We start from the raw sequence: 14,185 nt of genomic DNA on the forward strand, positions 1-14,185 counted from the left end.
CAAGTTTACAAATGAACAGTGAGTTATGATGGTGCCACTGCACTCCAGCCTGGGTGACAAAGCAATGCCCTGTCACTTAAAAAAAAATGTGCTGTATTTATTGTCTCATAAAATTAACCAAAGAAAAAAAAGTACTATACTACGGTGATGAGCACCTTAAACACCCTGACTTGATCCCTAGGCTTAGATTTGTCTTTTATTTTATTTTATTTTATTAGTGCATCAGCCCCACACTCAAAGATTCAAGTTTAACCAGGCTGCATTGGGACTGGACATTGGTATTATTTTAAATTCCTTGGATTATTCTAAAGTGCCGCTGCCACTTTAATGGATGAGAAGGAGGTAAGAACATTCCGAGCAGAGGCAAATAGTACGTTCAAAGGCCCTGAGGTGGGAAAGAGCTTGGCATGTTCAAAGAAGTGAAAGCAGATAACTGTGTCTGCAGCATAGTTGTAGAGGGAATCAATGGTACAAGATGAGAAATTTTTTTGGTTTTTCAGATGGAGTTTTGCTCTTGTTGCCCAGGCTGGAATACAGTGGCACGATCTCAGCTCACCGAAACCTCCACCTCCCGGGTTCATGCAATTCTCCTGCCTCAGCCTCCCAAGTAGCTGGGATTACAGGCATGCGCCACCAGGCCTGGCTAATTTTGTACTTTTAGTAGAGATGGGGTTTCTCCATGTTGGCCAGGCTGTGCTCGAACTCCCGACCTCAGATGATCTGCCCGCCTCAGCCTCCCAAAGTGCTGGGATTATAGGTGTGAGCCACCTCGCCCAGCCAAGGTGAGCATTCCTAACAATAGACACACAATTACCAAGTTCATAAGATTTTCACATGAACCCAAGTGTCACTTTGTTAATTCACAGTAAGAACTCAAATCTGCCAGCTGAGACTCTTGAGCCTTCTGAAGAGCACATTATCTTCCAGAAGATCCTCTATGGGAGGCCAGGCGCAGTGGTGGTTGCTCACACCTGTAATGCCGGGGAGGAAGCATTGCTTGAACCTAGGAGTTCGAGACTAGCCTGGGCAACATAGTGAGATCCCATCTCTACAAAAATACAAAAATTAACTAAGCGACCATGCCTGTAGTCCCAGCTACTCAGGAATCTGAGGCAGGAGGATTGCTTGAACCCATGAGGTTGAGGCTGCAGTGAGCTGTGATCCACCAGCACACTCCAGCTTGGGGACACAGCAAGGCCCTGTCTCAAAAAAAGAAGGAAAGAAAGTAGAGAGAGAGAGAGAGAGAGAGAGAAAGAAACGGGGAGGGGGGGCGGGGGAGGGAGGAAGAAGGGGAGGGATGTGGTGGGGGGGAGACAGAGGAAGAGAGAGGGAGGGAGGGAGGAATGGAAGGAGGGAGGGAGATAGAGAAAGAGAGAAGAGTGAAAGAAGACAGAGAAAATCCTCTGTGGAAAGCCAGATGCCCATCATGATGTCATCAGCTGAGCAGAACATGAGCTTGTGGATACTTTATTTACTTCTGGTTTTGTTCATCAAATGATTTAGAGCATCTTGCAAAACTACTTACACCTTAGCAAAATGAAACAATTAAAAACAAGAAATCTGAAAATGAGGCCAAGAGAAGGGAAGACAAAAATTACACTAAAACCTTGGGTGAGGTTAACACAGAGAATGCATGCCATGTGGTTCTACGCTCTTCAGACGCTGGCATGCGGCAGGAAATACCACCACATAGAAGACCTATTGCTTGCGGGAGAAACACGAACACACAGCTCAGAATCGTGAGATCTTCCTGGCTCCCAGTGCTGAGATTAAAGAGAAACTTTGTCCCTGGATTCCCATAGAGAAGACAACACTGCCAGAGTGAAACAGCACATTCAGACGAAATGCAGCCCGCCACAAGTGGATGAGGTGGTTCCTTACATTTTCCCTCCATGTATACTGGCTGCATCTCACCAAAGAGTTTACTAAAATTAACTCTAGGGCATGTGGCAGGGAGCGTGCAGCAGCAGATTAGCAGAGTGTGCTACCCCACAACACCGCCTTGATGTTCCAATTTTATCCAGAGATGAAAAATGACTTCATGAGCCAGACGCAGCGGTTCATGCCTGTAATCCCCATACTTTGGGAGGCCAAGGCGGGTGGCTTGCTTGAGCCCAGACGTCCAAGACCAGCCTGAGCAACATAGCGAGACCCAGTCTCTAAAATAATAATAGGCCAAGTGCAGTGGCTCACACCCGTAATCCCAACACTTTGGGAGGCCGAGGAGGGTGGATCACTTGAGGTCAGGAGTTTGAGACCAGCCTCGCCATCATGGTGAAACTCCATCTCTACTAAAAATACAAAATTAGCTGGGTGTGGTGGCACACGCCTATAATCCCAGCTACTCAGGAGACTGAAGCAGGAGAGTCACTTGAACCTGGAAGACAGAGGTTGCAGTGAACTGAGATCACACCACTGCACTCCAGCCTGGGCAACAGAGTGAGACTCCAGCCTAAATAATAATAATAATACGATTATTAAGGAAAAACGACTTCAGCTATGTTTCAGAAAATTCAGGATAAAAAATTTGTCTCATCCAAGTTTCTAAAAGATTTAAGGAGGTAAAGAGTTCAAAATTGGTTGCCTCTCTGAAATCATTCAGCAACCACTCTCGACCAATAGTTGATTCTCCCATTGCACTTCTCACAAGAGATCAAGTGGGTTTTTTTTTTCAGTGTCTTTTAAGGGGACACTGTCTCCCCTTCAGAAAGCAGAGGAGTCAGACAAGGACAGTGCCCACATGGACAGACCCCCTCCACCTCCTCAGTAGAAGTGGAGATGAGGCTCTGCCCTTTGGAAAACAAAGCAAGAAATGCCACCAGCAGGTTTTATCACAAGCTCCAGGCTGCAGGCCTTGTGCCCTTTTCTGCACCAACAGGGAGACGTACTCCAGGGTCAGGATGGACTGGATGCGTCATCAGGCACAAGGAATCCCACCCCAACCTGGAAGAGGCTGGGAAGGGCATTGTCATGCCTGGGTGTGAGACCCCTGTCCCTTTCACCCCCTGGCTGGCCACCCTTCCGCTTCTGAGGAACTGGCTTTCTGTGCCTGGAATTGCCCGTTTTAGATGGTCTGGTATAGTCCAGCGTTGGGTGTCCTCCTGCTCCTGATTTACACGCCTCTAATTTTACACAGTTTAATCTCAGAGGGGATTTTCTTATGGGGAGGAGACAGGGGGTTGCTTCTAATTTTCTTCCTTTCTTGAAAATGTCTCTTTTTGGTGTTTCTCTATGTCCCCCACCCTTTCCCTCCTCTCCTCTCTCTCTCTTGCTCTCGTTCTTTTAACAGACTTTTAACCAACAGGGGTAGTGGTGAGGGGAAGAAGCAAATGGCTAAAAATATATGCACACATTCACAGACACACACGCACCCGAACCTCTCAGTGTGCCCCTCCTGACGCTGTGTAGTCCGTCCTCGGGATGGGGTTGGGGGAAATCCTAGGGACTTCAGAGTGGCAGGAGGAAGGAAACTATGGGTCTGCAGTTCCTAACTGGGAATCGAAGCCCCCTCTGAGCCCTCTTCTGGGAGGCTGTCTGTGGCCACCACCCACCCCCACTGCAAGCCCAGTGAGGGCCCCTCCCAAGGGCTCCATAGCACATGGTGCTAGCACGGCCGAGCACTCACCAAACCGCACACAGTGTTCACTCCAGAGGTCCCGGGGCTCCGGGTCCAGCCTCACTCACTCAGAAATCCCAGGCACCGGAACGGTCATTCAACCACCACTTTCTGTCCAATAGGTTGATTCTCCCATCTCACAGCCGACAGCTGCCCGTTACAGGAACCACTTTTAACCCTAATTTAACAGCCAAGGAAACAGACCTTAACTGGTTAAATGATTTGCGTGAGACCCTCTGGCCTGCGAAAACCAGAACCAAGATTCACCCCATTCATCTGTTCTGGCTGTCCCACTGCCTCCCCACAGAGACCTCAACCACAGGGAGGGGCAGCCAGAGCCCCAAGGCCCGTTTTCTTGGTCCTAAACACTCCCCCTCCGGGATTCCCTGCACAAATCGTACCCTTCAGGTCAAGGTAAAAAAGCAGACTGACTTTCTCAAAACCACCTTCATCTGAAGTGTCCTCTGACATGGCAGAAGAACAGCTTACTTTTTCTTTAATCGTCTCTTATGAACAAACACCTCTTTTACTGAGGTTTTTAAAATAATCTGACAACTACCTGTATACCCTGAACTTATGCCTAAGTCCTATGTTTGCTCGTTGCAAAGGTGTTATGCCACTTACAGCGGCGAAAACTCTTCAAGACGATTGTAATTGGATGAAGAGTAAATCTTGGAAAGCTTGAGACATGAATCGTCTACTAAATTATTTCAACAGTGGATTAGTAACAGGCCTTTCCCTCCCCCTAGCCATTAGCATGTTAACAGAAACGATTTAGATTCAGTGGGTAGCTTTTAATGTTTACACAGACCCTCATTTATGCCACCTTAAAATATTTAAGTGAGTTGTGAAGATAGGTAATATGTGCTAAAACCTTGCCTGAATGCTTTGAATTTTAAACCCAGGGCAGTAGTCATTGCGATTATTCTCACCCAGCTGCCCTCTGGATGATGAACCACTGTATTAAAACAAAATATCCGTTCTTTCTGATTGAGAGACTTCATGATGGGAACTGTAAAACGTTGAGAAGGCTCTTAATTCTGATGTAATTTTTAGTGTAAAAATACATTCATATAAAATACCCTCTTAAGTTCTGAATACTGAAATAGCTTCAAAATGCCACCAGCTAGAAATCTCATGGGTGATTTATTTATGCATTTTAATCCATTTTTAAAAAAAAGCCTCCTTAACCAGATAATAGTATCTGAAACATTTTCTAGCTTCCCTTTTATTGCCATAACCATAAAAACATCATTTCCCCTGCTGTTACTCTCATCAGTTATTTTCTCTTTAAATATGTTAATGTAACATAACATATTGCTTCTTGGTTTCAGTGAATATTCGGTTCTCAGGATTCTTAGCCGCCGTGTTTATCCTGGTTTGTCTGCTCTGCATAACTGTGTCGATCTAGCAAACATTCACATCCTGGTTCTTTTTATCGCAGAGCCATCATTCATAACAACACAGGGTCTTGTCGCAGAAGATGATAGCACCCGAAGTAATAATTCAAGTGTGGCTCTGAAGTTGTGATACCTTTTCTTTTAAAATCTGTCAGAGCAGAGCAAATGTAGTCAAATGATTGTTTCCCTTCAAATCAGTCCCTTGATAGTTGATGCACTTTTGCAATATTGCAGATATTAGTTTAAGTGCATTTAGACCCTTTTTACAATATCCTTCAGAGACAGCTTCATCAACTACAAAATAAAACCAGCATCTCTGCAATCTGTTCACAACTTGCTTTTGACTCAAAATCGTACCTGGCTTTTTAACTCACCTTATTCACTGAACGTAGCTCTAAATGGCCGTCTCCTAAAATCAAATCCACTCTAAAATGAAAAACATTTTGTCATCATTGACAAAGTTTTTAAAGATTTTGTGCCACAGGCTCCGAAAGTAAGTCCAGTGGGGAAGTTTCAATGTAGTGTTACTAAGAGCAGTGTCTTTGGGTCAAGTGCCCCCGAGCTCCTAGGGAGTGACTGCAAAGTACAGGACAGGCACAGTGATGTCGAAATTCATCAGCGTGAAGGATGAGGAAGAAGGTCATCCCTGCTTCTTCTCAAACTCATGTCTTACCCGTTGCATTGATAGGGATCTTCAGTTTGAGCACGAACATCACAGGGTAACTAACTGCAACCCAGCACATCTGCTCACAGCGGGCGTTGCAAAGATTTCAGTTGTAAGGCAGGGCAGACCAAGTGTTAACTTGCCATCTTTTCTAAAATAACAGATCCCCTCACTGTTCTGTAGGGAACAGGTTGAAGCTTACTGTGAAAGGCAATCTGAAATTTTGGAGAAAGTATAAATCTGGATTCAGACAAAGCAAGATTCGAATCCCAGCTCTACTTGTTACTAAGAACAAGGCCCTGATCTGCCCATCTGCAAAACAGGTATAATATCTCACTTAGAAGAGTTTTATTTACAATTTTTTAAAAAGCTGACTAGTGCTTGGAATACAGTAAATACTGAATACATAGTGGCTGTTATTAGCCACTCCCATTTTGGATTTTTGCTTTATGGAGCTTTTTTTCCCCTTTCCATCCCTACCCCCTCTTTAAATAACAACTGCTGAATTGCAAAATTTGAGAAGCTTTGGCAGGGCCCAAATTCAGGTGGAATAAAGTCACAGACGCTCACACATCACTTAGAGGATTCTAATGTCATGTGTTTATTGTCACAATGAGGTTTTAAAAAAATTCAGAAATTTAAAAACCGAACTGTTAATGATATTTTATTTCTTATGCATAATCTGAGCAACAAAGAATCTTCAGAGGTGCCCCTGAAGCCATTTGGTCACTCCACTATAAATGCCCTAAGATAAATGAGAATTTATCCTTTCCTTTCATTCAATGAATATGTATTGAACACTTGCCATAATACTTACTGAGCACTGGGTTATGTGCTGGGGAGATAGCCGTGAACAAGAACAAAAATAGCCAGCTCGCCTGAGTTTATATCTACATATTAGGAAGAAAAGCAATGAACGTGAAACTCTAGCAGTAGAATATGTTACCGTGAGCTAATTACTAAGAAGAAAAACGCAGTAAGGAAGGGGGATAGAAAACTTGGGGAGTGCATATCTAAAAAGGATGGTCAGGAAAGTCCTTGACAGAAAGATGGAGGTAAGGTTTTAAAAAAAAATCCAGAAGCCATTTTAATGTTCAATGATCTTATTTTGTGTGTGTGTGTGTGTGTGTGTGTGTGTGTGCGCGCTCGCGCGCGCGTGTGTGTTTGGGTCTCCCTCTGTCGCCCAGGCTGGAATGCAGTGGCATGATCTCTGCTCACTGCAACCTCCACCTCCCAGGTTCAAGCGATTCTCCTGCCTCAGCCTCCCGAGTAGCTGGGATTACGGGGCCCACCACCATGCCCAACTAATTTTTGTATTTTTCAGTAGAGACAGGGTTTCACCATGTTGGCCAAACTGGTCTCCAACTCCTGACCTTAGGTGATCCGCCCGCCTCAGCCTCCCAAAGTGCTAGGATTACAGGTGTGAGCCACTGTGCCCCACCATAATGTTCAGTGGTCTTTAACATCTGCCTAAATCCGTAGGTTTAATGATCATTGGTAGGTGTCACCGAGTCCTGGCTCCTCCTTGCTGATGCACAGTCTACTTCCTCTTCTGCCCATACCATGCAGCTCTCCCCAGGGGCAAGTTGGTGCTCATCTCTCAGCCTCATTCATCCACTTAACTGCTCAGTCCTCCGCCTTTCTGAGTCCTTTCTGAGTCTCTTCACTGAATCTTTGAAAGTTGTTTTCATCACAGACTGCCAACGAGAGAGAACTGTATCCAGAGCTAAGCAGCTCGTGGAAAATTCCAGGGTTGTAGGGTTGTAGGAGCTTTTTCAAGACACAGCACCACCATGCTGCTTTCTTCGTCAGCTTGTTATTCTCTGCGCCCTGGTTTGTTGTTGTTGTTGTTGTGACAGAGTCCTGCTGGAGTGCTGTGGCACGATCTCGGCGCACTGCAACCTGTACCTACCAGGTTCAAGCGATTCTCTTGCCTCAGCCTCCCAAGTAGCTGGGGTTACAGGCACACACCACCATGCCCGGCTAATTTTTTTGTATTTTTAGTGGAGAAGGGGATTTCACTATTTTGGTGAGCTAGTCTCAAACTCCTGACCTAAGGTGATCCACCTGCCTCGGCCTCCCAAAGGTGCTAGGATTATAGGAGTGAGCCACCGCACCTGGCCTTACTTGATCTTTTTAATCAGAGCATACTGATAAAACTTCATAATAATAGTCACACTGCCTTACCATTTATTAGATACTACATCTGTCAGTTAAGCACTTTTTTTTTTTTTTTTTGAGACAGGGTCACCTAGACTCGAGTGCACTGACACAATCTTGGCTCACTGAAACCTCCACCTCCCGGGCTCAGGTGATCCTCCCAACCTCAGCCTCCCAAGTAGCTGGGACCACGGGCACACACCACTCCATCCAGCTAATTTTTGTATTTGTTGTAGAGTTGGAGTTTCACTATGTTGCCCAGGCTGGTCAGGAACTCCCGGACTCAAGGGATCCGCCTGCCTCAGCCTCCCAAAGTGCTGGGACTGCAGGTGTGAGCCAAGCCCGGGCCCAGTCAAGCACTTTATATGCATTTTCCCACTTCATCATTCCAATAATTATGAGGTATGTACCACTGTTATCTCCATTTGCTAAGGAGGAAACTGAAGCACAGAGAGAGAGCTTAAGTATCTTGCTCAGGGCCACATGAATTTTGCCAATATCCTTGGTATCGTTAACTTCTGGCTACAGCTGCATCATTTAAATATTACTTGTTAGGTCTCTCCACCAGGTGAGTACCCCAACCTCTCAAGCTAGTTTGCTTGATTCTAATTCCAAATGGCTCATTGACTAAGATCGATTTTAAACTTCAAAGACTACAACTATTCTCATCCAAAAGAGAAGAAACCTTTTGTTGTTGTTTCCTCCCTCCTCCAGAAGAAACCTTTTCTTTTCCCCTCTCTGTTCCTTGCACTTTTAAAGAATAGTTCTTTGCCTCTTTTTGTCTTTTTATTCCCAAATGCCTGGATTTTCCTGTGTTAGCACAAGTTTTAGACATTCATTTTTAAATGCCGTTTTTATTAGCTACCGCCACTGTACAACTAAGCAAAAGGAATTTCACCCACTACCACACAGTTTCTGCTGACAATGTGAACAACATGTGTGAAAATGGCTTTCACCCGCCCTCCTGAGTTTTGAAAGATGTTACAGACATATGCTGATTTATAGATGAAGTGTGTGATTATCTTCTGAAAGTCACACAAAACTAGAATTGATATAACTTGTCAATTCATAATCTGAACAGGTGGTTCTCTTAAGTGAATAAAATATAACTTAGGCTGGGCATAGATGCTCACACTTGTAATCCTAGTGCTTTGGGAGGCCAAGGTGGGAGGATCACTTAAGCCCAGGAGTTTGAGACCAGCCTGGGCAACACAGCAAGACCCCATCTCCACAAAAAATAGAAAAATTTTAAATAAATAAATGCATTTTATAGGAACATATAACCAACACAAGGAAGTCAGGGTATGTCCTGAGTTGGAAAGTATATTACCAGTGTTGTTTTAATTACATGTAGCCATTTAAAATTTTTTTGCACAAATGTGCAGAAAGTGTACAGATTTTTGGCTTTGGATGAATGTGGGTTTTGTTTATTTGTTTTTAAAGATTCCATTTATAGTATTAAAAATGGTTGAGAAAAACAGCTCACCAGCACATAGCACACGCTTTAAGTTTTCCTTACTTCAAGAGAAATTTTATATTTGACCCGTTGGCAAATCAGGAATAATTTGGCCAGAGCTTTGGGAAACCAGATTCAGATTAGCATACCCTTCTTCCTCACCAATGAATTTCTTGTCTTGAAAGTATCCCCTGCTCAAGACAAATGATAAATATTGAGCCAGTTAAGTAAAATTCTGAATTTCATTCACTTTATTACTGATGCAAGCCAGCTTAAAACATCTGTGTGAAAATATGTACTTATTTATAAATTGCAATTAGGTTCACAGATAAAACAACAACAATGACAACAACAAAATATGTCATCAGCTGAGACTTGACACCAGTTGGCATTGCTTGTCAGGAAAAAGAGTCATGGGCTCAATGAAAGAGAGACAAGTATGGGCACCAGAGTCAACCACGTCCTTCTGGAAGGCATTAATTAATTTGCTTTCTTTGCTCCTGGTGGCTCAGTCCTAGGAAGCAGGCAATATCAGCTCACTGCAAATCAAAAAATCTTTAATGACATGGGAACATGCTCACAATATACTGTTAGGTGAAAAATGCAGGTTGCAAAACAAATTTGGATTCAACTTATTATATGTACACATGCAGATGTTTATAGAGGCAACCTCTAGGTCAGGGGTCCCTAATCCTGGAGCAGCAGACTGGAACCCATCTGTGGCCTGTTAGGAACTGGGCCACACAGCAGGAGGTAAGCGAGGATTCCAGGCATGAGCTATGCCTCCCAGCCACATATTTCCCAAGTTTTCTATAACGAGCATCTACCATTTATATGAACCACATGAAAAGTTGTTGTTCTTTTTTTTCTTAACTTCATTGAGCAAGTCTACCTAAATTTTCTCTATAAACCCCTGTCATTGCTTCAGTGACAATATGTTTTACATAATAACCAGTGATTTTTATAGCAGTTGATTCTCAGAGGAGAATCACTGATCCACAGCTGAGCATAGTAAAGTCGTCTTCCTCATTCCTCAGCGTACACAGGGTCATATTTAGAGGATTCCAACACAACGCCAATTCAAACTTCCAGATAGTCTCCAAAAACAAGGGATTCCAGAGGGTTTGCATTAAACCTCTTAGAAGCCCTGTCTTAACTTTGCCTTATAATGGAAGTGATACCTAGGAAACACATCCTAGGCTATCTTAGTGGCTTTATCTTCTCATGGGAAGATAAAGGAGTGCTCAGAAATAAAAAAGTGAGGTTTCAGGGAAATTAATTCAGTGTCTTTGCTCAAAAAGAAAGAGGTAGTGGGAAATGCTTGATGCTCATTAGAGGAAAACATGTTTGTGACAAGTGCAGTCAACGATTGCAAGACATGGTTTCAAACTCACCCTGCTGCTTTCTCCTTATTATTATTATTACCTAAATTACTGTAGCTGTGCATTTTTTAAATCATTTAAAAGAAAAAGAAGTATTTTTGTAATTTCTCCTTAATGAGTACCTTCCTGCTTAGATGACATTTTAAATCACACATAAAATGCCAAGATTAGTCATAAACAAATGTTTTTGCTTTTTTTTAAACCACATAAACCTTTTAAAAAGCAAAATTTCTATTAAACTGTTTTTTGCAAATAATAAACTTAAGTTTTCAAATGTTTACCAAAAACAAAACAAGTTTTACAATTTTGTAAATAATAAATACCAAAACAACCTATGTCTATGGTATTTATTATTCAAAATAGAAAATAAAATTACTCTCTAATTTCTCTTTTAAATTAATCTCCTAGATATAATGAGATTTCTAAAAATACTTTGGAAGGATATTTGCATTACTAAGTTTTCTTTTAACTTTAAATTTTTGTCTTTCAGATGCAATTTACAATGTCCTTTTATATTATCATTTATTTAGCACAAGAAAACCATAAAACAGCAAAAACCACTATTACTATTATTATCAACATCTTCACATTATAAATGAGAAAACAAGCTCAGAAAGGTGAAGCAACTTACATAAGGCCACACAGCCCATGAGAAAGAGGACTCCCTGGATCAATGTACATCTACAGCATTTCCCCTTACAGAAGACAAATTACTTTTTAAGCTAACTCATTATAATACAACAAATGCAAGAGAGACAAGCAAAAAAAAAAGGTGAAAAACTTTATTTTTAAAGGAACATAGATTATTATTATAAAGAGTAAGCTACAAAATTAAACTATCTGTACAATAAAATATCTATTTTTTTAATTTTAATTTTTTTTTTAAGACAGTCTCGCTCTGTTGTCCAGGCTGAAGTGCAATGACATGACCTCGGCTCACTGCAACCTCCACCACCCAGGTTCAAGTGATTCAGCCTCCCAAGTATCTGGGATTACAGGTGTGCACCACCATGCCCAGATAAATTTTTTTTTTCTTATTACCCAAATTTCATCTTGAACCCAGATAAATTTTGTATTTTTAGTAGAGATGGGGTTTCACCATGTTGGCCAGGCTGGTCTCAAACTCCTGACCTCAGGTTATCCACCCGCCTCAGCCTCCCAAAGTGCTGGGATTACAGGCATAAGCCATCACACCCAGCCAAAATCCCAATTAGATAAGAAAAAAATTTATTCATATGTCTGAAAGGCTACAAATAATTAAACCCAGTAGTAATAGTGACTGTTTCTGAATAGTAAAATTGGAGATAATTTTTTCACTTTTTTCTTTAATTTTTTTTGTACTCTGCATATTTTTAATGATCAATAAGGATTAACTCTATAATCAGAAAAATAACTATAATCTATTTTTAATGAAAAGCTATACTCATATAGTTTATTCTCTTCAATGATTCTCTAATGTATTTGGTTTCACTTCAGTTTTTTGCTTTGCTGGGAATTTTTTATTTTAAAAAAAGGCAGATGAAGTTTCATTGTAAAGAAAAAATATATATACAGCAAAACCATTCATAATTAGCTTAAAGTAATAATAATAATGCGAAGTCCAGTGCTGCATTTGCAGGGCCTGTTTCTCCATTCTAGCCCCTGGAGTAATACAGGGCACATTCCGAGAACTTTATCTGAAAAATTATTTTCATGGTTTTGTCTCCACAATAAGTCCCATGTTTAACATAGATGACTACCTGCCCGATAGTCATGTCTTCCTCCTTGCTAAAAGAACCTCTATTTTGGGATGGACAAAATGTTCTGTTCCAGGGGATGAATCATGATGTCTAAAACTGAAAAAGAATCTTCAGATTCCTGCTTCTCAGCTTCTCTTGCAACTATGAGTGGTTGCGTGACCGAGTCCTCATCAATGAAATGTTCAGGGAAGTCTTGCTTGCTCCTGGGAGAGGTGCTCCTCATCAGTTAGATTAAGTAGACACAGGCAGGAGCACCCATCTTCCTTGCATGCTTTGGGGGTAGTTGTGTGAGAATTAGATGCCTTGAGGGCTGCAGAAGCCCTGAGGACAAGAAAAGAAACCCATAAAACTACAAAGAAACACAGCAGAAGCCTGACATTGTTGACCCACTTATCACCTCTGACTTTTTATTATGAGAGATAAATGTCTTACCTAAGCACAGTTCATTACTTTAACACTTGAAATTGAATGTCTTCTAATGATATAGTCACAAATAACAAAAACCTTACAAAGTTGAAGCCATCAGCCTCTTACAAAATGTAAAAAATAATTTAGCCAATACCCAACCAAAATGGCCAAAATGTAGAACACTGTACAGAAATGGTTGGTAGATTATTTTACTGGGATGTTATACAGTCATTTGAAAATAGTAATTAAGAAGATCATGTGACCATATCAGGAGATGCTTATGATACAAAGTTATGTAAAAAAGAGAAACAGGGCCAGGCACAGGGGCTCACTCCTGTAATCCCAGCACTTTGGGAGGACAAGGCGGGCAGATCACGAGGTCAGGAGTTCGAAGACCAGCCTGGCCAACATGGTGAAACCGTATTTCTATTAAAAATACAAAAAATCAGCCAGGCATGGTGGCACACACCTGTAGGGAGGCTGAGACAGGAGAATCACTTGAACCCAGGAGGTGGAGGTTGTGGTGAGCAGAGATCACACCATTGCACTCCAGCCTGGGCAACAGAGCAAGACTTCATCTCAAACAAAAAAAAGAAAGAAAGAGAAAAAGAAGAAAGAGAAACAGGACTTAAGATTATACATGCACATTATAACTACAAGTGTTTCCAAAGACCATACGGAAACAAAGCCAACCGCTAATAGGAATTGTCTTAGCATAACATGATTCCCAATGGTTCATTTTATTCATTCCTCTGTTTTCTAAATGTTGGAACTTACATGTCACAATGTTTACATTAAAAAATATAATATGGGGCCAGGTGTGGTGGCTCACACCTATAATCCCAGCACTTTGGGAGGTCGAAGAGGGTTGATCACCTGAGGTCAGGAGTTCAAGATCAGCCTGGACATATGGTGAAACCCCATCTCTACTAAAAATGCAAAAGTTAGCTGGGCACAGTGACAGGTGCCTATAATCTCAGCTGCTTGGGAGGATGAGACAGGAGAATCCCTTGAACCTGGGAGGAAGAGGTTGCAGTGAGCTGAGATCTGGCCACTGCACTCCAGCCTGGGCAACAAAGCAAGACTCCATCTCTCTAATATATACATATATATAAAAAATGGACCTGTCTGGGCAACATGGTGAAAACCTGTCTCTATAAAATATATATATATATATATATATTCCTCCAAGAAACCCCAGGAATATATATATATGTGCAAAATTTAGCCCAGCTTGCATACACCTGTAGTCCCAGCTACCTGGGATACTGAGGTGGGAAGATGGCTTGAACTTGGGGGATGGAGGCTGCAGTGAGCTGCATTGGTGCCACTGCACTCCAGCCTGGGTGACAAAGTGAGG

At 42.0% G+C, this 14,185-nt stretch overlaps 1 protein-coding gene across 3 annotated transcripts in view; it reads right to left on the minus strand.

Annotated features, from left to right (window-relative positions):
• N4BP2 (NEDD4 binding protein 2) overlaps positions 1-14,185 on the minus strand; it is a 186,562-nt gene that overhangs the window by 49,232 nt on the left and 123,145 nt on the right. The window contains exon 20 of one of the 3 annotated variants that reach the window (XM_035293851.3): positions 3,199-9,835. The exons of 1 other annotated variant lie outside the window; for it this stretch is intronic. The gene's annotated coding sequence lies outside the window, so the exon portion shown is untranslated. Of the gene's footprint in view, positions 1-3,198; positions 9,836-11,984; positions 12,739-14,185 lie in introns of those variants that run through there. One more of the 3 variants, XM_035293850.3, reaches the window with a different exon arrangement.

The sequence above is a fragment of the Callithrix jacchus genome, chromosome 3 (genome assembly GCF_049354715.1).
Source record: "Callithrix jacchus isolate 240 chromosome 3, calJac240_pri, whole genome shotgun sequence".
NCBI classification, from domain to species: domain Eukaryota; kingdom Metazoa; phylum Chordata; class Mammalia; order Primates; family Cebidae; genus Callithrix; species Callithrix jacchus.